The sequence below is a fragment of the Natator depressus genome, chromosome 15 (assembly GCF_965152275.1).
Source record: "Natator depressus isolate rNatDep1 chromosome 15, rNatDep2.hap1, whole genome shotgun sequence".
NCBI lineage: Eukaryota > Metazoa > Chordata > Testudines > Cheloniidae > Natator > Natator depressus.
Window position 1 is genome coordinate 30,901,758 of NC_134248.1, and position 24,468 is coordinate 30,926,225.

Genomic DNA, 24,468 nt, shown 5'->3' on the forward strand with positions numbered 1-24,468 from the left:
TGGACTTTCAATTAAATATACGAGTGACTGCAGGCATGTTTGCATTAATATTTACCTAGTCCCAAGAAAATCTTCTTGTTGAATTTATTAAGGTTTGAAAATAATACAAAAATAAACCAATTAGTAACACTTGTAGTAGATTTTTTTAAAGTATTGGGTTTATATTGAAATAAAAACAATCTCTTTCTCCCATGTAGAAATCTGGTTCTATTCAATTGTACTGTTGTTCCCAGTATGTTATTTGTGAGCCAGTTGTAAGCTGAGTCTAGGATGGCTACAGCATATGGACCTGACAGAATTTCTATAACTAACAATATCTCTGGGCCATGTGCTGTATGTATTGTCAGAGCTTCTGAGAATCCGGAGGCTAATGAAAACAGGCTGAGGGGTTTCAAACTGATCTCCCAAGAATGGAGGTACCCCGAATTAGAGGCCCCTTTTGAAAATTTGATCCTAGGTGACCTACCCAAAGCCACACACTGAGTCGGTGGCAAAAGCCGAAGGAAACCTAGAATTCCTGACCTTGTTCTAACTGCTGGACCACACTGGCTCCCAGGAGGGATGGAATCCAGACCTCCTGGCTCCTATCTGCCTGTTCCAATCAGTAGCCTACACTAGTGATTAGGTAGCCATTGGGAGCATTGGCTTGATAGTAGCATTCAGTGACAGCAAACCTTGCATGGGAACATGCCCCAAAGCTTTGCTTTTCGGGGGACTTTTTGTTTGATCAGCTCACACGAGGAAGCTCAGTTAATCCACCTGCTTTTCTTATTGGTTATAATGTGAACAAATACAGAGAAGAATTTCTCTATTTTTCAACAAAGAAAAACCTCAGCAAGCAGGACCATGAGCGGAGACAGTTGTGGAATCCACGCTATCTGTAGGAAGATGGTGAGCTGGAAAAGAGACCGGGGCACTAAGGGAAGATGGCAACATTTTTACAGATCCAAATCCATCGGCCAATCGCTGATGGGTTGGGGGGAAGTTGTGAAGTAAAAACGTCACTTTGATTTGTCAGGAGGGTCTGCACAGCTCAGCACAGGCGGCAAGAGTGCGAGGCCTGGCACGAGTTTAGCAAAAGCTTTGGAGACACAAAGAAGAAAGGGGCCTGCTAATTAAACATGAAGCAACTTCATCAGAGACAGAGATACAAAAATCCTGCCCAGCATTAATTGGAGTGGAAGCAAGAGCTCCTTCTTTGAACACTTCAGTCACCCAGCCTTTGCCAGAATGACTGGCACATGCTGCATTGCCAAGTGCTCCAGGCAGGAAGGATAATGATGGGCGTAGCCACGCCTGGCTGCCATGACACACTCAGCCACACACAGCCTCCTTGTAGCTGCACCGCTCATGCAACCGCTAACCCAACTCGCACGGCTGATTGGAGGGATGAGCTTTGTTTTCTTCTCCCAAGCGCGTTTACAGCCCAAGGCTGGATGCCCGGAGTGTGAACCTCAGTGATGTACAATGGACTGGAGGGGTCGGATAGATCTTCAATGTGGAAACGGGACCCACAAAGACTACCTGTCCCAGCCTGCAAGACTCCATCTTGAGCCAAGCAGCAGAGCATTGAAAGCTGGGGCCAGCAGGTCCCAGTGTTGCATTCCATGATAATAAAGACAAGGGCAGCGGCTAGCTGCCACCTTTTATAGTAAGTTGGTGTGTCTCTCGCACTCCTGGTAAATCATAGTTCTGTCCTTGGCTGGGTAAAGCTGGGCATTCCTGTCCCAGCCAGAGGCAAGAAACAAAATTAACCTTAAGTATTTGCAACATTCAGGGCGTTTTAGCCCCGCTGAATGTTTGCACTTACACTGGTGCTGGAAACTGGGCACCAAATTTGCTAGTGAGGACACAGTCAGAGAGAGAGAGAGGTTGTTGGGCTTTAGCAAACTTAACAGCCTGTCAAGTGCCGTGATATAAAATTAGAAAGAGGAAGAAAGAAAGAGCACAGACAGAGCTTTATTTTTATAGCATCATTAACCCAGAACTGTTAGAAAACAGCCGTGGCCATCAGCTGGCACTTACAGCTGAATTAGTCATTGCTAGTTACTGGGTTGCTCCCAAACACTAATGGACTGTAAGGGACACAGTTTCATTGCAGTGGCTAGACATTATTTAGTTCTTCTTGCTGCTTTGGTACATCGCCGTGCAGACAATGAGATGCTCTCTGCTCTAGCATTATTATAAGATTTTGCGAAAGTGACAAGTAGCTAGTATGACTGGCTGTGAGGAATTTCACATGGAAAAATATAAAACTTTAGAATGGCAGAATTTTTTTTGACTTACAGCATTTCAGGGGTGGTGGATAGCAGTGCCGTCTGCCTGTGGGATGGGGGTGGGTAAGAGAGTAGCCTTACCTTTTCAAAGCTATGGGTTCAAACATTGCTCACTTATAGGTGCATACTGCAGTAAATTCCCCCTGAGCATCCACTCAAGTGTTCAAGGGAATTTGGTTCACCTGGACTCATGTTTCCTGCAGACATTGCAGGATCTAGTTTTGCAGGCACTAACATGCATAGAAGGCCATTTTCAAAGTCTCCTGCATAACTAGCTGCACAAACTGAATTTTAAATGTGCAGTTATGGGTATTTGTGACATAATGCATGTAAGTTCCTTCAGTATGAGAAACAAAAACATTTGACTTAGCTTGTTGCAACTGGACAGACAACACAGTTCAAATGCAAATACTGAATATCAAACACTGTGCAGTTCAAGCAGATTGAAACAGGACAGAGAGAGGAAGGGGTGCTGAGGACCCCACACTACCCTTCACTTTAATGTTTGCAAATACTCACAGAGAACCAGGCTGGGGTGGACTTCACGGGCTGGGGCCTGATTGCAGGCTGACCTCAGGTGCACTGATAGGAACCTTGACAAGTGGTGGGGTCTGAGCACAGATGCCTCTGGGGCTGAGGCCCAGGGAGGAGGTCTCCACTGCCCTGTTAAGGGCTTTACAAGTCTTCAGTGTGGATGACCAGATGCACGTTTCTGCCTGTGTCTGTGGAGGGTTGGACAGTCACCTTGCCCAGGGAAGAGTCTCTGGGAATCTGAATGGTTCCTTCTAGGGCATTCTCTGCCTCATAGAGGAGCTCTAGGGGATCAGGGTAAGTGCTATCTGAGTTATTAGGACAGCAGCAGGCCAGAAAGACCTGTTACCGTCTTACTGAGAAACAGGGAGATGGCCTCAGCGACCCTGAAAGGGCCTTGTAACCAATAAGTCAATGAGCAAACCCGCCCCAACAGCCTTGGTCACGAAGGAAATAAAAAAGAAACATCTGCCTCTAGCTGCAACATAACAGCAATGACAGGGGCACCTTCAGCCCTCAAGAGCGTGGCTGTATCCGCAGCCAGCCCGTCTCTCAGGCTCCCCGGGAGGGCAGACATGCCCAGACTCGGCCTGAAAAGCAGCACGGCCCAAGAAAATCCCAACGGGAGCTAGGCGGGAGTGGCGGGGTCTCCCGATTGCTGACAAAACTGCTGCAGAACTTCTCAGCTGCTTTTAGAGCCGCCCACCTACATCCACCAAGAGAAAGTGACTCATGTCAGCAGATACAGGCCTGTCCAATGGACGGGCCAAACCTCTGGGATTGCCCTCGTCATCTGCTTTAGAGAAAAGAAGAATACAACCATTTTTAGGTAGAAAGAAGAAGACGACGACCCAGCTATTGTCACTGTCTGGTACAATGCTAAGGATGTGAAATGGGGGCTAATTTGACAAGCCAGTTGGACTCACAACGACGGTGTTTGACTTTTTGGCTAACGACAAGGGATAAACTCTCTGTTAATGCAACGTACAGTTGAATAGCCCTGGGCCATCACCCAATCAAATGTGCAAAATGTTGCAAAGTAAATTGTCTAATAAAGCAATAAAATAAGGGGCTTGCTAAATGATTTGTCTTTTAACTATTGTAATGGAATTTTTTTAACATTGTTTTATGTTGGAATGCAAAAATTATTACAAGTAATTAGAGTCACTTTGATTCAAATGTCTGCTTGGGCTTGACATATTTTGCATACTTCCACTGCATATAACAAGTCAGCTCATAAAAATGCAGTCAACTTGCGAGCTCTGCAGCTCAGGCGAGATTGGAGGTTGTCTAAACTAGCGTAAAACTGCCTTTGCTTTAGAGCGAGAGAGATGGGGGGGGTGGAATCTGACATCACGTAAATTTATTTTGTCTCATTAAGGAGAAAGAAGGAAGCAAGGTTCTGCATTCCAATATAGCCGCAGCGTCCCCTTCCTGCAGCCAGTGAGCGCCAAGTGCCAACGTCCATGGAGATTGCGCTTGGGGACCTCTCTCCATTTTACCTGTGAGGCTGCTGCCTGAAGTGCTTTGCAGCTGCAGAAACAAAACTCAATTTTTCTTAAAATTTCTTAAAAAAGCTTAATATTTCATCCTAATTCTGCAGCTATTCAGAACGTGCTCAGACAGAGGTGGCATCTCTAAGCACATATTTATCCACACAGGCTCCGAAGTCTAACTGTTTAACTGGAAAGTCTTTTGGAGACTCCAATCACCAGTCAGCCACGCTCTTTGGGAAGTTGTGCCTGTCTCATGCTGGAGATAACAATACTGCTCAGATTATCCTCCCCAAAGAGACTTCCTGCCAGCTAAAATGGTGGGAACAATTCCTTTGCCTATTAAAAACCTGTCACTCTCAAGCCAGGTTTAAAGTCATTGTTGCGTGGACAATCCTGTTTGATTTGTACAGCACCCACACAGTGGGTCCTACTGCAGCATGGAGTTTCTGGTGCTACTTCCATACCAACAACCAATCGTGACCCAGGATGCAGACTGAGAGGATGCTGAGGAGTCGTCCTTCCATTTGGCTGTTGGTCGTGATGTGCAGCTGCCATCTCTCTATGGGTTTTCACATATTTCTCCTGCATGTTTATGGTCCCCATCAGCATTTTAATAAGCCTTTAATTAATTGAATTAATGATTATGCATCATCAGGCCCCCAGGCTGCTTGGGAGGTATCATGCTGCGGCAGTTACACAGATTGCCATGGAATTTACATTTTGGTATAAGTACTCGTGAGTCTGAGTTCTACTTGGTGTGCCTTGCTCCTTGGCCTAAATCCCACCCTGGACAGTCGTGGGGGGCAGGGGAGAGCGGCTTCAGGGCACTGGGCAACAGACTGGAGCAACTCACATGTATTAGAATGATTGTATCCTAGAAGGAAAGTGATCCTGATAAGGGAATCTTCAGCCCATTTCATGAAGAGACCCTGCCATTTTCCTGTGAAGCAGTCCAGTTAGCGGCTCTCTAGCCAACAATATTACCAACGCACATGGCTTCTGTACTGAGCACACAGTCTTATCGCTTGTCTAGCTTCATGCATTCAGGTTGCTCTTCCCCAGGTGTTAGAACAATGACACTGGAAATAGCCTATCCGACAGTGCAGCGATTTGGGTGGCAGCTGACCCCTCTCCCCGCCCTGTCCTGTGGATTCTGGACTGTTTTGAAAAGAAAGTTCAGAAAATCATAGAACGTAATTGAGCTGAAATCACACTAGGATTAAATAAAAAACACCGAATAGTGTGGCCAGCCATCAGCCGAGGGGGGACTTAGGTTGGCTGCTCACTTAGGCCCAAGCTTTCAAAGAGGCTTTAATCAAGACTCCAACCTTCAGCCGGCAGTTTGTTGTAAGGCTTTTGTAAGTGCAGCAGCTCAAGTGTGTGTATGCAGTCGGTGTACGTGGTATTGGACAGCCCTCTGTCACCAGGATGGGGAAGGCAAATGCAGAGGGAGAACAGGGGGGTAGGGGAAATCGCCACTCAACTGTAAATGCAAAATAGAAACCAATGAAACCAGTAGAAAAAACAGGAACCCATAACTAAGGCTAAGTTTTTGTCAGGGATATTTTTAGTAAAAGTCATGGACAGGTCACGGGCAATAAACAAACATTCATGGAAGCCCGTGACCTGTCCCTGACTTTCACTAAAAATAGCCTGACAAAATGGGGAAGGCGGGTTCAGCACCCCCTGCTGCTGGGTCTCCGGGGTCCCCCACCGCTGCAGTCCGTGGGAGCTGCAGGGTTCTCCTGCCCACGGGGCTGGGCTACTGCAGGGTCGCCTTGGCCCCGGTGTGGCTGGGTGCTCATGGGGGTCTCCCACCATCTGCCACCTCTGGGCAGCTGTGGGGAGTCCCCACCGCTGCTGGGCAGCTGCAGGGTTCCCCCACCAGTGCAGGCTCTGGGAGCTGCAGCGCGGTGGAAGGGTTGTCTGGGAGCTCCAACCTGGGGGCAGAAAATGTCATGAAGGTCAATGGATGTCATGGATTCCCTGACCTCCATGACATAATCGTAGCCTTACCCATAACTCAAATGAGCAACTGCCTGCCCTGCAATTGCTGTGCACCACGAATCGGCCCAGAGCGATCAGCCTGACTGGGAAGAGTCATTTTATAAATGCCCACAAAATCAACTTGTAGGATTCATTTTTTTAGCCAAAAATCCTTTTATTTCCATTGGCGGAATAATGTAGATTTTGGCCTGAAAAGAAAAGAGCAAAAGTCACCTTTTTGAGCTACAAAAAGCTACTGTCCACCCCCATCCTCCAACACACACAGCCTGCCAAATGGGGACAGCCCTCTGCAAATGCAAACTCTCTGCTGAGGCTGCATGCACTAAGGGACAGTGTCAAAAGGGCATGGCCAGAAATGTGCCTTCTCCCGTGCCCTGGTAGGTGTGTAAATCAAGAATACACGTGTGCACACACCTATGCGCACGCTCCACCGTGATCGCATGCACAAGTCCAGCACATGTCCTTTGGGTCATGCACTTTGGGTCAGTTGGAAGCTCTGGGCCTGCATGTGTACATTTTGGAAATGTCCTGCTGGGTCTTATGCCCCACTCGTAAAGGAACTTCCATCAGGCTGATCCTTCTTCTAACCCTGGAGAGTGGATCCATGTTATTGCTGGCCCCATGAGCCCTATCACCTCCCCTGTAGCCTTACAGATCATGCACATTGTCTTAAAAATCTGTATAGTGCAGGAGAGCATCCAGTCAGCCATCCATGCGCTGATCACAGGGGCCTGCAGCTTGGAAAATGCTTAATGTTGTCATTGGTGAGACTGGAAAACTCAGAGAAATGAGGAGAAGCAAGTGTGAGAGCAATGGGAGCTTCCAGGGATTCACACACTGGTCTGCTCCTCTAGCCATCAGCTGCTCCCAGAAAATGTCCTGTGCATCAGTCACTATCGCTTCAGTACTGACCCCGGAAAGCAGCATGTGAGAGAGCGAACCCTCCCTCCCATCTGTTCCGAGGAGCATTTGCATTTAACGTGCAAGCCAAGCAGAAAGAGGCAAGATCTGTGCTTTGATAGAAGCTAGCGGGACTCGATGGCTCCTGGGAGAACAGAACCTTTCACCTCTAGGTCACTGGTTGAAATTCAGTCCAGGATGGCAGGCACCCGGCAGGTTTTCACAACAGACTGGTCTTCAGGCCTTCCTGCAGCTCCTGACCTGGCTGCTGACTGCACAAAAGAGTTACCCTGGTTTCCCATGAATACCACCCAGGGAGACCTGAAGGGAAAGTGCTGCGTGGGTTTCCGATTGCCAGGCTGTCTCCCGCCTGCACCGAGGGGAGGTGTCAGACTAATGGCCAGGCTGGCAACTGTCAAGGAGATAAGACACAAAATGCCTGTTGGTTGCGCAGTGTCAAGGTGCGAAGAACTACCACACACAGTCTGCTAGTGCCTGACACCAGCACCAAACGAGGGGGCTAGGAAACAGAGTATCTCATTCGCACTGGCCAGGCTGTTTCAAACAACACTGCTTAGCACCTCTCCCATCCACAGTACGAACAGTAACTCACCTCACAGTGCCTGCGGAGGTGCTGGTGTAAAGCAACGGGCAGGTCTGTTGTCCCCACATCAAAGACGGGGACGCTGAGACCCATGCACCGAGGTGAAGGTTGCTGCTTAGGCCCACCCAGCATGTTGGTGGAGAGAGTAAAGCCAAAGAGAATCCATTTGGATCCCTAGACGATATCCGCCTCTCAAGGAATGTTAATTTCTGCCTGCCTGGCTCAGGAGGGACTGTTGGTGTCCCACAGTCTTGCAGACCTACATCTGACAATCCAGTGGGATCTTTTATTCACGCTTTATGTAGCAGGCACAGTACGCAGCATCTCTGGACCAGATCATGCTCCTTCGGTTTGTCCTGTTTGAAAGCCCCTGTGTAAGAGACCGTTTTTTTAATGGTAGGATGGATTGCCTGTAGCCGGGAGACAGAGGATGATGGATAATGCACAGATGATTAGAGGACAGGCCGCACAAATTCAGATTGAGAAAAAATGTTACCAGTAATGTCACATCTCTCTCTTTTGGTAAATTCAGTCACAAAAACATGGTTTTCAGGTATGTCTCCTATTCCCTGGAGCTGGGGAAGCCAGTGTAAAGTCTGCATTTGGTACATTCTTAGGACCACAAAACCTCGCCAAAAGTCAAGTTTATTTTGTAAGGTTCTTCCATAGCCCTGGTCTTTGCTACATAGGATTGCCCTGGGGACTGACAATGGGGAATAACTCCTTCAGTGCCCTGCTCCTGCTGCATACCAGCACCACCCCAAAGTGCTCAGCGTGGGGGCAGAAGGGCCCTTTGTCACTTACCAAGCACTAACATCCTAGGGCAGGGGGGATGAGTGCCTGAGGCAGGACCTGGCATCTTGGGGTGCTCATTCGGAAGCTTGCAGCCAGAGGAAGCGCTATGGGACAGGTTACTCCTGGGGGCAGCGCAGAGGCCAGGGGGCTGGGCTGAGGGGAAGATGCAAACTCAAGCAGGGCTTTCCGATTGAGAAGACAGAGAGCGTCCGTGCTGCAGCAGCCCAGCAGGCTAGAGCCGGGACAGAGCACAGCCTGGGCCAACGTGAAGCAGCAGTGGCCCCTCGCCCAGACCTGCCTGTTGCTTTGCACCGAGTGGAGGAGGCAGTCTCGGGAGCCTGCTCCTGTGTGTGCTGGTTCCAGCCACAGCCTGGCAGGTCTCAGGTTGCCGCGTAGCGAGGGGCTGTTATTGGGAGCCGCTCTCTCCTCTAGTCCAGAGGCAGCAGGCTTCTGTGACAAGCCATTGTTAGAGTGCGGCGGGGCCAAACGCTGAAAGCCAGGCTTCGTGCAGGGTGCCGGGGCACTGGCTGGGCCTGCTGCCGCCTCTTGGCACCATTCATCAAACAGGAGGATATAAAACTTGGCTGCCTGGAGGAACCCCAATGCCCTGCACTGCCTAGAAAGCAGGGGAAATCCACAGCTCCATGCGACCATCAGGTGGGAAATCTGGAGGAACGGTCTGTGCGAGCCAGGGCTGGGTGAGAGCTAGTTATCGACAAGTTGATGGCTGGTACAGAAGACTGCCTGAGGTTATCAAGGCAGCAGCCACTTCAGAGCCTGGCTGCTGCGAAGAGTTAGCAGCCAGCAGAGATGCACTGTGCTTTGAGTTTCCTCCACCGTCTCATTAATCCTGATTTACAGAAAAAGGCAGCGGGCTGGGGCCCTCTTAGCAGGCTGTCCAGGCTGCTGATTTGCCATCACTGAAGACAATGGTGCCCCCGAGACTAGGCCACAGTGAATTATTCAAATCAGCGGTGGGGAAGGGAAGAAGAGGCTGCAGGTTTGTCAGCTAGCCCTCCACAGACCCTCTTTTCCATGGGCACAGATATACAGCCCTGCTGATTTTATTGGTGCGGCTGCTCCTGCTTGTGTATGAGCCTTGTTAGCATGCAGGGGGCCCTTTCCCAGGCTCCTCCTGGCTGCCAGCGGGTGGAGGGGTCAGACATCACCACTGGATGTGGAAACAGTGTTGATCATTTGTAAGCACCTCAGTGCTTTAGTAATGGATCCAAAATGACATTCCTGCCTTCCTGTCCCCAGGGGGAAGATTTGACAGAGTGCTGTATAAGCATGTGCTGGGGTAATGACAGCAGCCTACAGTAGGGGTGTGTGTGTGTGTGTGTGTGTGTGTGTGTGTCGGGGGGCGCGCAGGATTCCCTAATCAGAGCACATCGTTAACTCGAGCATTTCCACTTTCCGGAGGGCACGTCCACAGACTAACCAGCCAGATCCCACCTTCCCCAGCCAGCGATAAAGACAAGAGAGCAATGTCACAGGAAAGCCGTTCCGAGACAGGCAGGGAAGAACACTGCCCAAAGACGCCCTAGCGACCTGTTCTGGGCATCCTAGCAATGGGTAGAGCCACCGCTGGGCAGGGCACTTCCAGCACTGGGGAGTCTGCACGAGGCGTGGACGTGATATGCCCTCGCATATGGGAAGAAAACCCAGTTAGTATTTGTATCACCGTAGCGCTGGGAGCACCAGTCAGAGCCCCACTGCGCCAGGCGCTGGACTCACACAGATGGTCCCTGCCCCAGAGACCTTACAATATACGCATGAGACAAGAGACAACAGATAGATACAGACAGACTGACGGGACAAGGAACCAATGAGACAGTACAGGCCAGCACGACACCCGCAGTCGAACTGTTGTCAAGTTGCCCATTGACACTTTGCTTATGGAAGCATCCAGCTCCGAACAGCAAAGTTCCCCTCCCTCCCACAGCAGCTCCTGGGGAATAACTCTCTGGGCAAAGCCTTTCCCACCTTCCCTGACCTGAGTTAGGTGCCACTGAAGGCAACCTTCTGGCAGGGGAAATGTGCAATCCTGAATCTAGGACTTGGCAGAAAAATAAAGGAAAAATCTTCGGTTGCCAAAAATCTGAATGTTATTTGAAATATTTAAGCCTGCTTTCAGGAACAGCTTCTCCCCTGGAGCCCTACGCAGTGCCTCCTATTAGATTATTAAAAGGTTTTTGTTCACATCAAAGGCCAATGTTAATATGAAGGCAGTAACACAAAGTGCTTTCCCAGGTTCCTGGCTCGGACAGGACACACAGACAGCGGGGTTTACAGCACTGGAAGGGAAAGGCGTTGATGTGGTGCCAAGGATCAGGCAGCGTTTCATATTCTGGAGATGGTGCTGGGTTCTGACCATCTGGCGGGAAGATCCTAATCCCAATTACAAATGAAAGCCCTGATCCTGCCGACAGTGCGCACGCACAGGGGCTCACCCGCTCTGACCTGGTTACACAGCCCCCTGGGTAACATTACACGTGTGAGCCCATGTGCACTAGTGATGGATGGGCCCAGGCTGTAAAGCCCTTCTCTGGATCCAGATGTAAACGGCCATAAGTTCAGATCATTCAGTTCTCAGGCTTGGGTAGGGATGTAGCTGTGATGTGTCTATCTAAGCCTTGGAAGGGGAAATAAGTTTCCACCAGGAGAAGTTTCCAATACAAATCTGCCATGCATGAAACGTGATAATATCTGTGGTGAGGGCAAGGAGGCCGAAGGATGTCACTGTGGATGACCCCATCCGCGTGCAGCAGCAGGGGGTGGGCACTGGCATTGCCAGCCGTCCGCCTTCACCAATCACAAGTCAGGCCCCGAAAACGGAGTTTTTTTTCTTTGCCTTTCATTTCCTGAGCCTTTGGGAGCCACTCGCGCCACATGCTCAAGCTTCTCTCTGCAGCCAGGAGGGCTAGACACGGGCTTGTTTGAAAATGAAACTTTATGAAAAATAGCCAATATCAGAAGACTCACAATGACTGTCACAAGAGTTGGTAGCACGGGCGTTAAAATCCAGGCCCAAATCTCTCAGACCAGACTCCAGATGTGGCAGGAACTGGTTCTCTCAATCAAGTTGCACACAAAGAAGATGGGAATCCATGATTTCCGTGGAATCACTCACATACTCAAATAAAGCTTCTGCTTAAGTGTGTTGTAGGAGCCAGGCCTGAATCAGAATGACCATCTGGTCTTGTCGAGATTTGGGGTCTCGTCTTCAGTGGTTTTGACATCCCATTGACTTCAGTTGGTTTTGTGGGTGCTCTGCACATCTGAACATTAGGCTCACAGTATTCCCCCCCCCCCACACACCTTTATCTCTGCCCTGTTTGGAGGAGGAGACCCCAAGATTCATGGGTTCAGCTGGGTACTTCATGGTGACAATTGACTGCCTGGGTGTTTTACAAAGACAGGCGTTTCCCATCCGCTTGTGAACAGAACGCAGATTCTGGCTTATTAATTCTCTGCGTAGCTATTTTTCAATGTAAAGTGCTAATAATGCCTTAATAAAACAGTTTAATTACACGAAATGCCCTTTATTAAACATAATTACCATATGGTTGCAAAGTACTTATGGCCACATTTATTACATGAGAAAGTAAAGCTCCTCGGGTGACACTGACTTGTCTTCAGTGTCGTTCTATTTCAATTGTTATTTCTAGGGACCGACACTTAAATGATTGGAAATTAACGAAGAATGTTTCTCATTGCAAGCTTTTACCTGAGCTGTCATGAAATGCTGCATCACTGTCACTTCCCAAGCAAAGGTGTCAATTCAAGAGGCAATACATAGCATTGCACAGTGGCCTTGCCTCAGTGTCGCTGGCCACCATCTGGCCTGCTGCCTTCTTTCCACGTGTGGGGCCTTTCTGGAAGGAGTCAGCTGAGGTGCAATTTGTTGAGTTACTCACACAGAGACTTTATTTGTAGCGCAGAACGGTGATGCTTAACAGGTTGGAGCAGCAGCCAGGCCCCTTCGCATATCTGCTTGGTAGAGTCAGCACAGGAGTCCACAGCTAATGCACCTTGCCTGGAATCCTATTGGAAACTGGTCAGTCGTGGCCAATTAATCTATTACCTAGAGATGCATTTTCCATTAGCTGCTGAATCACTGACTTCAGAGCAATTAGCAAAAGTAATGAATTTTAGTTCTGCAGAGGGAATGTTAACCCCTTCTCTCCCAGATGAAGCAAGGGGCGATTTCAGGCAAATTGAGAACCTGGGATCCAGGAGTCCTGATTCTCCCCAGTCCTGCATCATTCAAGTGGCTGTGAAATGCTCTCGGATCAGAATGGCAGCATGAAACTCACTGCACCGGTGCGAGTGACTCCCCACAAGGTTCAGGGCAGTGGGAGAGCAGGCCCAGCCAGGAGATGAAGGGGGAGCTGGCAAGGGGGACACCTGGAGACTGAGGGAGGACATAGATGGGGAGGGATGGGATATTCTCCCATTGCCAGGGTCCAAGTTCTGAGATTTAATGGGGAAGAACCATCAGAACCAATGGGGCCCGCTTGAGAATGCCATGGAGCTCCTTATCTCTGTGCACTTCCCTTGCTGCTCCCCAGGACCATTTCCTCAAGCCGCCACTTCCCTGGGCCAGTCTCTCGGAATAGCCCCCGGCTCCTCTCCTTTACGCAAGGCGTGACTTGATACAGGAGATAAACCCACCCCAGGGATTCCTCCTGTGTCTGTCTGTCTGTCCTAGGTACTCACATGGCCCCCACTGCCGTAGCATCTCTCAGTCTTTACAACACCCCCGAGGCATTTTGCAGGTGAGGAGCGAGGCGCAGAGGGACTAACACCCAGATCCTCTAAGATACTTAGTGTCCCGTCTTCCATTGAGTTCAAAGTCACTGGCCAAAGGTCACCAAGGCAGTTGGGGGCAGAGCAGGGAATTGAACCCTAATCTTTCAACTCCCAGGCTGGCACTCCCACCCCTGCACCGTCCGTCCCCTCTGCCCAATATCTCTCTCGATGTATTTATGGACAGCAATTGTATCTCCCCTCAGCCTGTGTTTGGTCAGGCTAAACAAGCCAAGTTCTTTGAGTTTCCTCTCAAGGGTAAGTTTTCCAATCTCTGGGTCATCCTAGGAGCCCTGCTCTGTCCTGTTCCAGTTTGAATTAATCTTTCCTAAACATTGGAGACCAGAATCTCACACAGAATTCCAGATGAGGTCTCACCAGTGCCTTGTATAACGGTACTAACGCTTCCTTTTCGCTATTGGAAATACCTCGCCTGATGCATCCTAGGAGTGCATTAGCCTTTTTCATGGCCACATTACGTTGGTGACTCATAGTCATCCTGTGATCAACCAATACACCAAAGTCTTTCTCTTCCTCTGTCGCTTGCAACTAATATGACCCCAGCTTATAGCAAAAATTCTTATTGTTAGTCCCTAAATGCATGACCTTGCACTTTGCACTAGTAAATTTCATCCCATTTCTATTACTCCAGTTTACAGGGTCATCCAGATCTTCTTGTACAATATTCCGGTCCTCCTCCGTATTGGCAATACCTCCCAACTTTGTGTCTTCTGCAAATTTTATTAGCACACTCCCACTTTTTGTGCCAAGTTCAGAAATAAAAATTTTAAATACGATTGGTCCCAAGACTGATCCCTGAGGAACTCCATTAGTAACCTCCCTCCAGCCTGACAGTTCACCTTTCAGTATGACCCATTGTAGGCTCCCCTTTAACCAGTTCCTTATCCACCTTTCAGTTCTCAGATTAATCCCCATCTTCTCCAATATAACTAGTAATTTCCCGTGTAGTTTATACCTTGAGGAGGGGTTCTGCATTGCCGGTCCCAGCTGTCATGTACCAGGCATTTAATTGGTTCCAGTGCAAGTTACAGGGCTTTTGCCATGAACCAAATTATAACTCGGGGTAGATCCTCTCAGTCCACTGCACAGACTCAGCTCAGTTGTGAACCAAGCCCCTTCACAACCACCAGTGTAAGGTGTGGGGGGGATTTCAATTCACAATGACTTCAAGCTTCTCCCTCCCATGAGTGCAAGGCTCAGCTGTGCATTCCTGTGTCTCGTTTACCTCTGGGAGCTGGTCCTTTTTGCCTTAACCCACACCTGGGCACCAGCCGCAAGTGATGACCAGTCTGTAATGGTCCCAGCATTACACAAACCTCAAATCTTGTTGCTTCTAACTCAGCTGTGCTGTTGGAGGCTTCAAGGAAGACAACCCTCCCACTCCCCTACCAGCCTACGTGCAGCAGGAAAAATTCCTTCCTGCCCTCAGAACAGGTGTTCAGCCAGGCCCACGGCAGGGTAAGTGGCACAGCTCCTAATCTAGAACTCAGGGGAGGGGGGCAGGGCAGTTAATGAAAGAGGCTTTTGCTTAGCTCAAGTAGGCAAGGGGGAGCAGACAGTAGCCAATCAGCTGGCTCCATCCCTCTTTACCCAGCCAATGGCTAAGAAGAGAAGTGGGGGGAGCCCCTGTCTGCTATACCCGCATTTGGACTTTCCCGATTCCCTGCTGTCCAGTCAAATTCCTCCCTGGCTAATGGGGGAAAGAGAATATTTTCATTGTTTGGTTTTCAGACCCCCCCAGCTGTGACCCTTGTTCCCACAAGCTAGTGCTAGGCACTGTCCAAACTGCCAGACAGACGGGGGCTTCACCTTCAGTAAAGCCAGGTGAAATTCTTCACGTGCAGAGTCAGCGACACTGACACATTTCACCAGTTGGTGCTGGCTTTGCTGAATTGAGAAAAAAACAAAATGAGGCAGGGTTTGGAGGAGGCTGAGGTGGCTCCGCGGGGTGTTCGTACCACAGGGGATGGTACAAGGGCTGAAGAGCTTGGCAAGGCTCCTTCTAGTCTCGCTGTTGTTCTCAGGCATGCACTCAGGTCACTATAACAGCACTCCTTGCCCGACGACTGGCCCAGGGACTGCACCTCTCCCATCAGCACGGGCATTATCTTAGTCACCCAAACCTCTGGCACCACTTGCCTGGGCTATTGCAATCCCTGCAGAAGCTCCAGCTAGTCCAGACAGGGGTGCACGGCCCTCTAATTGAGCGGCCTGGGCTGATGAGTGTGGAACACCTGAGCTCTGCTCCATGCACCGGCTGCAATTTAAATGCCTGGTGAAGCTGAAAGTGCTGGTCACTACATACAAAGCTTTAAATGGACTAGGCCCAGCTCTCTCTATAGCCCAGCTCTCTCTCTCCAACCCAGCACATGTCCTGCGTTGGTGGGCTGAGGCGCTCTCCCCACAAGAAGCTGGGGAAGAGCATTACCCGTGCTGGACCTATGCCTCTGGAATTCGCAACTTCACAAGCTTGGCTAGTGCTGTGAGATGCATCTCTTCACGGGCCTTCCCAGGTGATTTAACAATGAAATCCTGGACTCTGCCTTCACCTAACTGCTGTAAGCAGCAGGGAAACATGGTGATTTGCTTCAGTTATTCTGCTGGGGAGCCTCAGAGCCTGGGTTCACTTTGCAAAGCTTACATTGTGCGTGTCTCTAGCTGAGTCTCTTTTGGGTGCTTCTAGGGCACTTACCCCTGCAGGATTGAAGCACAAATTACAGCAAAGGGTGCCTTGCAGAGGCTGGTATTGACATCACATCAATACCACAAGCCTCATGAGCCCTGTGAAGACAGTCTGTCATCCTGTGGGCTCTGGACTCAAAGGTACAGATCCTGGCCACCATGGGGACTAGAGAACAGAGGATAGGGCAGGTGAGATGACAGCTCTACAGCCAAACATCTTCATTCCAGGCTGGATGCAGAGCAATGCAAGAAAGAGTCATGCTCATTTTTCAGCTGTAGCAATTTTACGTGTAATTAAGTTTATTAATCACATATATAAGTGACAAAATGGAGACACATGATGGTCGTAGCCTACCCCAGCAGACATTCATCTCACGGGCGTCTGTTCTGATTCCCAATCCAATCACTGTGAGAAATCGTTGCTATCCAGCAGCCATCTGGTGAGAGGACAAGCAAACCCAGGTGCTTGCCCAGACAATCACCTCATCCCAAAGTGCCCAACTGCACCTTGCTCTCATGAACAAGGAAAAAGGTGGGACGTGTCTCCGTAACAATAACTTGTTCAGTCACTTCTTAGAACATGGCCCAGCAAAGACAAATAGCTTGAAGTAAAGTCAGAAGAGGCTTTTGTGGCTGGTTTCAATGACCTGATATTGCCCCTCTAAAGGATCCATCAGCACCCAGGTTGCCAGTTGTGACAAACGTGGGAGATATCTGTATCAATTTACTGAATGTTATCTAGACCTGTGTGGATTTGGTGGTTATTGTGCTGCTTGCTAAAGGATAACTAAGGGTTAGATCAGTCTTAGCTTTGGTCAGCAGGATCCAAAATCAATAGCTGTAGACAGCCCCAAACAGAGGGACAATGTAGGTCTTCATTCCTTTGAAGTTTAACTCCACCAGTGTGGAATAAATCTGGCTGATACCATGGGGATGCCAGTTTGTATCCTCATAGGGATTCAGGTGGGAAATCCAAAACAAAGAGCTGGAATGCAGTTAAAAGCCTAGCTTCTGATGAGACAGGGAGACACACAGTCTGCAGAGTAACAGGCTGTATGGTCCCCCAGAGAACAGGGGAGTGATGAGTAACCAAGGCCCTGCCAGGCCTGCCTAGGTTGTGAGGGAAATGCCAAGCTTAGGTAAGACAACATGTGTACAGTCTTTTGTTGTTTTAATCCTTTTGCCTCTGGTTTCTACGTTCCTGTGGACAAATAAAACAAAACTTTCTGGCGTCACTGTGTATACCTGCCAGTCACAGCTCCCAGAGGGAAGTCTATAGCGGGGGCCAAACCCAGCTGGACCTGCTGAGGAAACATAGCCTGGCAGCTCACACGTCCAGAAGGTCTGGAGTGCTTCTCATCACAAGCAAACTAAAGTTCTCCAATATAGTCAGCATTTCTGATCTTTGCTTGGCTGACAGCACGAGCTTGTGACCCCGGCAATGCACTCCAGGGCACAGACTGCATGGGAAGCCCCTGTCTCACTCTAACAGTAACTATTTGGGAAAGAACCTCGATGCTTCCAAATAAAGTTTCTCTGCTGCCTGTGAAACCAGTATTAAAGCAGCTTGGAAACTGGTTTATTATTCAAATTGGACCTTAAAGTGCAATAACAGCTGGCAACGGTTTCAGAGAATTAACTAAAATGTTAACTAAAACTCCAGTCAGATGGAGTGACAAATAGGATTTAAAACCGTGTTATATATTTACCATTATAAAATACTCCAATAGACAGAGGCTGGCTTTATTTACATTTTAGAAACGGTCCAGCACTTTCACGGGTTCCTCAGAGTCCCTTTACAGTCAGAGTAGTTTAGGCCTGTCTCTCCTCTCTGCTTAGGTTGCCTGAACCCAATGGCTTTATTTATTCCTCTGGTCTAAGTTCTCTCTTCCTCTTCTACATTCCTGTTCTCCTGCCTTATGCTGCTCACATGACTCTGCCCTTAATAGGCTCAAACTTGACTGGATTTACTGTGAGTTGCAGCCCTGGATCAGGGGGGAGGTCTGGACTCTATGGCAGTGCTTCAGACAAGAGGCTACTTCTTGGGTCGCTGGAAAAGTCCACAGACTTAGATCACTGATGGGAGAAAGGTAAACGGGATGTGGCCCCATTTCCCTGAGGGAGCCAAGCGGGACTTACTCCTTAGCTTGCTCCCGGAAGGGCATAAAATATTTGCCACAGAACATGAAGCTACCTAAAACCAGAGTTTTGTCACATTTCATCAGGAATTTGAATATTGTCCCAAGTGTCTGAACAATTTGCTTCCTGTTACAAATTGATCATTTGAAAATGGGCTCATGTCCCAGAGAAAATGCCCCAGATTCGGAGCAGGAACGGGCCTGGTCCATGGCAAAGGGGACTTTACAATTTTGCATGTTTTCAGTGGGATAAATAACCATGTGGTTAAACGTCATTCTTTCCAAACTGCCGCTCTGCAGACTCGTTCCCATAATTGCTGGAGCATCAAGGCTGCTCCTGAACCGAAGTCAGCTGAACCCAGAGAGTTAACCGGTCCCCTTAAGTGCTTTATCCAGATCAGGACAGAACCACAGCCAGGATCTGCCTGCTTGAAAAGAGAGGCAAGAAAACAGGATATATCAAGGAAGCCAGTAATCCAGATGTATTAGTCAGCATGATACATAGGAGGGCAGGGCAGGGCAGGGGGGAAACCCCAGGAGGTGCCTGTCCTGAGGCTCTGCTGTGTGAGAGGAGAGGGGCTTTCTCAGCACCTGGGACTCAGAATAGAGGCAGAAGCTTCGGATAAGGAGCAGATCGTTGTTACTAACACCAGGTGGAAAAGGGGCAAAGAGCCAGATGCTGCTTGATGCAGCTTGGGCACTCATTGAAAAGATTCAGCAACGTGCCTTCCCATCCCATCAGTGAGAGCCCTGGGGCAGGATGGGTGCTGCTCTGGGCTGACAGGGCCCCAGAAAACAAACATCTTTCAACCACAGAAACAGACTCACATGAGGTTGGGGTCAGTGCAGGGCCTGAGGCAGGAGGGCAGCGTACGGTAACTGGTAATTCTGGAGGGGGCATAGAGGGTACTGGGGGGACAGGGCTAGACCCCCGTGAAAGGGCTCTCTGCGCCTGTCAAACAGCCAGCTGCTGTTTCATGGGATGAAACGTCTGTGGTGGCTACAGGAAGGGGCTTTGCTAAAGCCATCGGGGAGCTGACTAGAAGCCAAAGCCTGCCGAGGTCGGGGTGAAAAAGGTAACTCCCCATACCAAGGGGGCTGCTTTGTCCTAGGTCAGGCACTACTGCTGTCAGGGTGGGCAGTCCTGGGTGGACCTGGACTCCTCAAACACCAGGCGCAAGAGCCAGGGGCTGACTGCCCCCCCCAGCACAGCAGGGGGGCTCAGGGACAGAGGCTTAGTGTCTAATTGATCTAATTAAGACACGGTTACAATGTAAATAGTCTCTTCCTGGTTTGTGGCTCTCCTGGGGACAGTGGCTGCCAATCTGGCCTCAAGGGCAGTAGCCTCGGAGCCATCCTGGATGTCTGTGCTGTGGCGGGCAAACAGCAAGTCCCTAAACAGCCCCCGCTAAACTGTCTAAGGGGAGAGCTGCCTGGCTTGCCCATGCCAGGGGCTTCTCAGCAATGCAAACAGGCTGGCTAGCCTGGCAGGCTGGGCACAGTGGGCTGTCCACAAGCATTGTCCTGTTGGGCCTGCACCCCAAGGGAAGGTAAACTGGTTCTGATCAAATCAGCATGGCTCTATGCTCAGCCAGACGCTCCTGCTGGGAATCCCAGTCACCCACTTCAGTTTCAACACATATCACTGTTATTGAATGACACCACCCCCAGTCTGCAGCCCCTTCCCGCTCTCAGAGTGCGGCACAAACATTAACGAATTACACCCAGGACCATGTCAGAACTGGTTTCCTACCGGCCCCTGCAGCCCCCTTTGGGTCTCCAGGGACGCCAGCCTCCACTCCCCATTTGTTCTTTCTCTGACTAGCATCTCTGTGCCTCTCTCCACTCTGCTCCCTGTGCGCGGCGTGCCCTCCAGTGCCTGTCCAGACTCCCAACCCGCCAGCACCATCCTAAAACAAGCCAGGGGAAAGCAACTGTGACCAGAGCACTTTGTCCCCATCACCCACACGTGGCTGAAGGGAAAAAGAAATACTGTGGTAGGCACCTGGTTTGTGGTCCAAGCCTCCCTAACTAACTAAAGAAAAGTCAAATATCCTTCACCCTACACAGACGAAGCCTGCTAATTGCTGTGTAAGCCTCACATGGCAGAAGAGACCCTCAGCCCAGTTTGTACCTCAGCTGGCTAAGAGTGACATCCCAGCCTTTGCACTTGTTGTCTCAGGTTTGTTAGGAGCGAAAGGACTCACACAGCTCCAGCTCTGGAAGTTACTGAGAGCAGGTTAGTAGCCCAGCCCAGCCACAAACTCTCAAGTGGCCTCTCTCCTTTGGCAGCCTGCAAAGGTGCAGCCTATTAGTGCTTGCTGTTCTTCGTGGCCCTGGGTGAAGCCAGAGGCTGAAAACCCCTCATTTAGCCAGACACCGGGATCCTTGCACATGGTTATTAACCCTGCTAACAGAATGCTGGGTATTGTTTAGATGCTGCCTTGCCCCTTCATTCTGATGGAATTTAGTTTGTGCCACTTAAAATATACTAGAGGGAGACTGTTAAAGTGAGGAGACTCCAAGGCTCCCTGCATAATTTGCACTAACTGGCTCCAACACCCCCCAAAGTGAGCTGCTTGCTGCTGCCCTGGCTGCCTAACAGCCTCCAGCTGGGTTAGGCTACACATGGGTGTTTCTTCTTTTGAATACAAACAGATCTGCAGTGGCATTGATTATTTGCAGGGAAAAAAGTTATCAGCTGCCTTTAATCTTACCTGAGAGCTCTGGAGCCCTTAGTTTAGCCCCAGGCTGAGAGCAGGTCAGGCTAATTTGAACTAAAATGCTCTAGTCTGGTGTGGGCCTAGATTAAATCCCTATGGCAAGAGAAATGTCACTGGGGTTAAAGTGGGGCGAGGTGTTAGCGCATTAGCTAACATTCTCGGGCTGACAAGCCTCAAGAGCTCTGGGGAACCGGGCTGCAAGGACACTGAGTTATTAGGACTGTTATTTACCTTGCCTCAGCAGTGGGCTTGGCACAGCAATCCCCAGAGATAAAAAACAGTTCCTGCCCCCCAGGATCCTACAGCCATTGGGCTGGGGAAGCTCTGGGGAAGGGGAATGAGGACATTTAAAAAGTAAAAGTAATTATTATGAACTTCCTTCCTGCGGGTATCATGGGAGAAATGGGGCCACTAGCTCCTCTCTCCGCAGGACAGCTACTGTATGGACCAGTCCAAGAATCTCCACAATTCCCTGCCCAGCTCCCCTTAAAATAGCTGGTAAAAGACCAAGGAACGGATGTGTTTATTGTGCTAAATACTCTAGTCTAGTATTCATGAAATGCATCATTGGGACAGGGCAATATTCATTGTGTGGTAAGATTCCAGTGGAAACAGCTTTGCCACTAAGCTAGAATGTATCCCCTGGTGTAATTGCACTGAAGTCAATGAGTGAATTGCCCCACAGCTGACTTTGGCCCAGCATGTTGTAATAAAGATTTAGTGTTGATATGACAACCTTAATTTGCTGTTGGTGAGCATGCATGGCATTCAATATGATAACAGGAATGTTGGTGATACTAGCCATGTATAAAGTACATGATTTATTACCGCTTTTCATTGTGTACTAACAGATCTGTGGCTCCTTCCTTCTGTGAACTTCCTTGGAGCACATGTGGCAGCTGGGTCCTGTTTATCTGAAAGGGGAGTCTGGGCTTTGGTGGGCAGAAGATGCAGTACGGAAAACAAAAATCTGCTGCAGAAGTGTTGCTGTACAAAGCCGAAGTTACCTGCAAACAGCTCAGATTCTCAGCCTGGAGTTGCATGCAGGAGTTTAGTTCCCATATTCTGCCCCTGGGATCAGCGTGTGGCAGAATAAAATGGCCCCAATACCCTTCTATTAGAAAGCAGAAATGACAGTGTGTGGCAGAGGGACACCAGGGCAGATTTATACAGATATAGGCCCAAATTGGCATAATTCCTTTACCTGAACCCTTGCAAACTTTGGGGGTTCTGATTAAACTGGATCCAGATTTGAATCACCCTTTGTTCTGCAACCAAAGCTAAGTGCCCTTTGGCCCATTTCCAAATGCATGGGGGGGGCAGAGGGGAGCTAGTGGGTTTGTAAGATAGAGGGGCAATGGGACCCGGTGGAAGTGCGTCAAAGTACAATTTGTCCTTTACTGGCCAGGCGTTACAGAGCTCGTCAGAACACGGGTTTACAGGACGGGCAGCAGAGTAGCCGGGGTGCAGGCGTGCCCGGACTGATTGTGGGCAGCAAGAACACTGTTAGTGTCGTGTCAATGCTTGGCTGGGGTGGAACTACAACCCTTTTGATGCAATTGTGAAATTTCCCTCAGCAGAACACAGGAGCAGGAGCCTGACTCCTGAACGCAACGAGCGGGTGAGGGAAACCCCTTTCTGAGCACGGCAAGTATCTGTTTGAAATCATGCAGTTCACCACAGTATGTGATTGATTTATATATATTAAAATGGTTAGGTTTTTGGTATTAACTCTTTCACCCACAGTAGTTTTTAAACTTTCCTGGGATGTGGGTGTGATGCTCTGTACTTCCAGGGAACACCCTACACCCCCATGTTCACCTTTATAAAATGATTGTGTGGTATGCAATGCAACGTTTGTCATGTGGGGTGTCTTCGGAAGGCTCCTGATGCACTGAGCATGGTTGTTATAGGAATGGTTACAGTAATGTTATAGTAAGGTTATAGGTTATAATTTAGTGTATATAGTTATGAGGCTGAAAATGTATCCTCATGGCTTAAAGCAAAGCGCAGAGAGGCAGTTCACACCTCGTCAGGGCAGGTGTGGGACAAACCCAGCTCAGCCTCACAGGAATAAAGGACGCTGGCCTAGGCAGCAACAAAAGAATCTGTTAGACCCTGGAGGGAGTCACCCCCCTTCCTTTGGGCAGTTTGGGACTGCGATGAGGTAAAGCTCGCTTGGCTCTGCAGGGGGTGGAAAAGCCAAGAGGAAAGAAAGGACACGATAAAAGGGAGAGACATTTTGCCCTGCTCCCTCTCTTCCACCTACATCTACAGACACCACCACCACCAAGCGACTGAAATGCTGATCAAAGGGGAGAGCCTGACTGAAAAGTAACCAGCCAGCCTGTGGTGAGAAGCATCTAAGTTTTTAAGGACATTGGAAGTGTTAAGATCAGCTTAGAATGCATTTTGCTTTTATTTCATTTGACCAAATCTGACTTGTTACGCTCTGACTTATAATCACTTAAAATCTATCTTTATAGCTAATAAATCTGTTTGTTTATTCTACCTGAAGCAGTGCGTTTGGTTTGAAGTGTGTCAGAAGCTCCCCTTGGGATAAGAAGCCTGGTGCATATCAATTTCTTTGTTAAATTGACAAATTTATATAAGCTTGCAGCGTCCAGTGGGCATAACTCCGCTCGGCTGGCCAGTGCAGCCTTTATTTGCTCAGCTAATTGGAAAGATAAAGTGATTAAAACGTATTAAACTCAAATATCAATAGGCCAAACTGCATCACCTTCATGGGAAAATATTTGCAGCTTTTCAGCCCCTATCTGCATTTTCTCAGGTAATGATGCCAAATCCGCGCCTTGTGAATCGAACCGGACCCCCCCCCCACCGCCCCTTCCCTTTTTGTAAAGTAGCTGCTGGAATGAACCAGTTGGAACTAGTCTAGGCAGATGCACAGGCCTCACGCTCCCTGTCAATCAGTCCCCAGGCCCCGCTGAACCATGGGAATGAGACAAGACCAGCAGCTGCTGGGGAAGAAGTGCAGTTCCTGGCTGCAGGGTGTTAACCCTTCCTGATTCTGAGGCAAGAACAAGAGGCCGCCGGAGTGCTGGTGCTAAGGCTTTAAATCAGGCCTGCCCACTCGCAGCCTCCTCCTGCTCTTAGCTGAACACAGCACAATCAATAATGATTGATCAGGTTAAACTGAGCCCGGGGCTGGGGGAAGGGCTGGAGAGTCCACTTGATATCCAAACCCATAGAAAACAAGTGTGTGCTCCCCAGAGGGGCTGGGGGCAGGGAAGAGATTTTTCTCTATCAAAAGATCCATACCCAGCAAACACAGGCAAGCTGGCAGAGGGAAATGGGAGTGGGCCAATCATCCTCCATTTGCCAAAGAGAATGCAGGGAGCACCTCCTCTGCCCCTGCCATTAAACACAAAGGATTCTCCAATCAGTAAATCTGCCCGGAATCTGTGCCACTTGCTATAATGGGACAGACGTCTCCCCTGCCAATAGACGTCGATAGACATG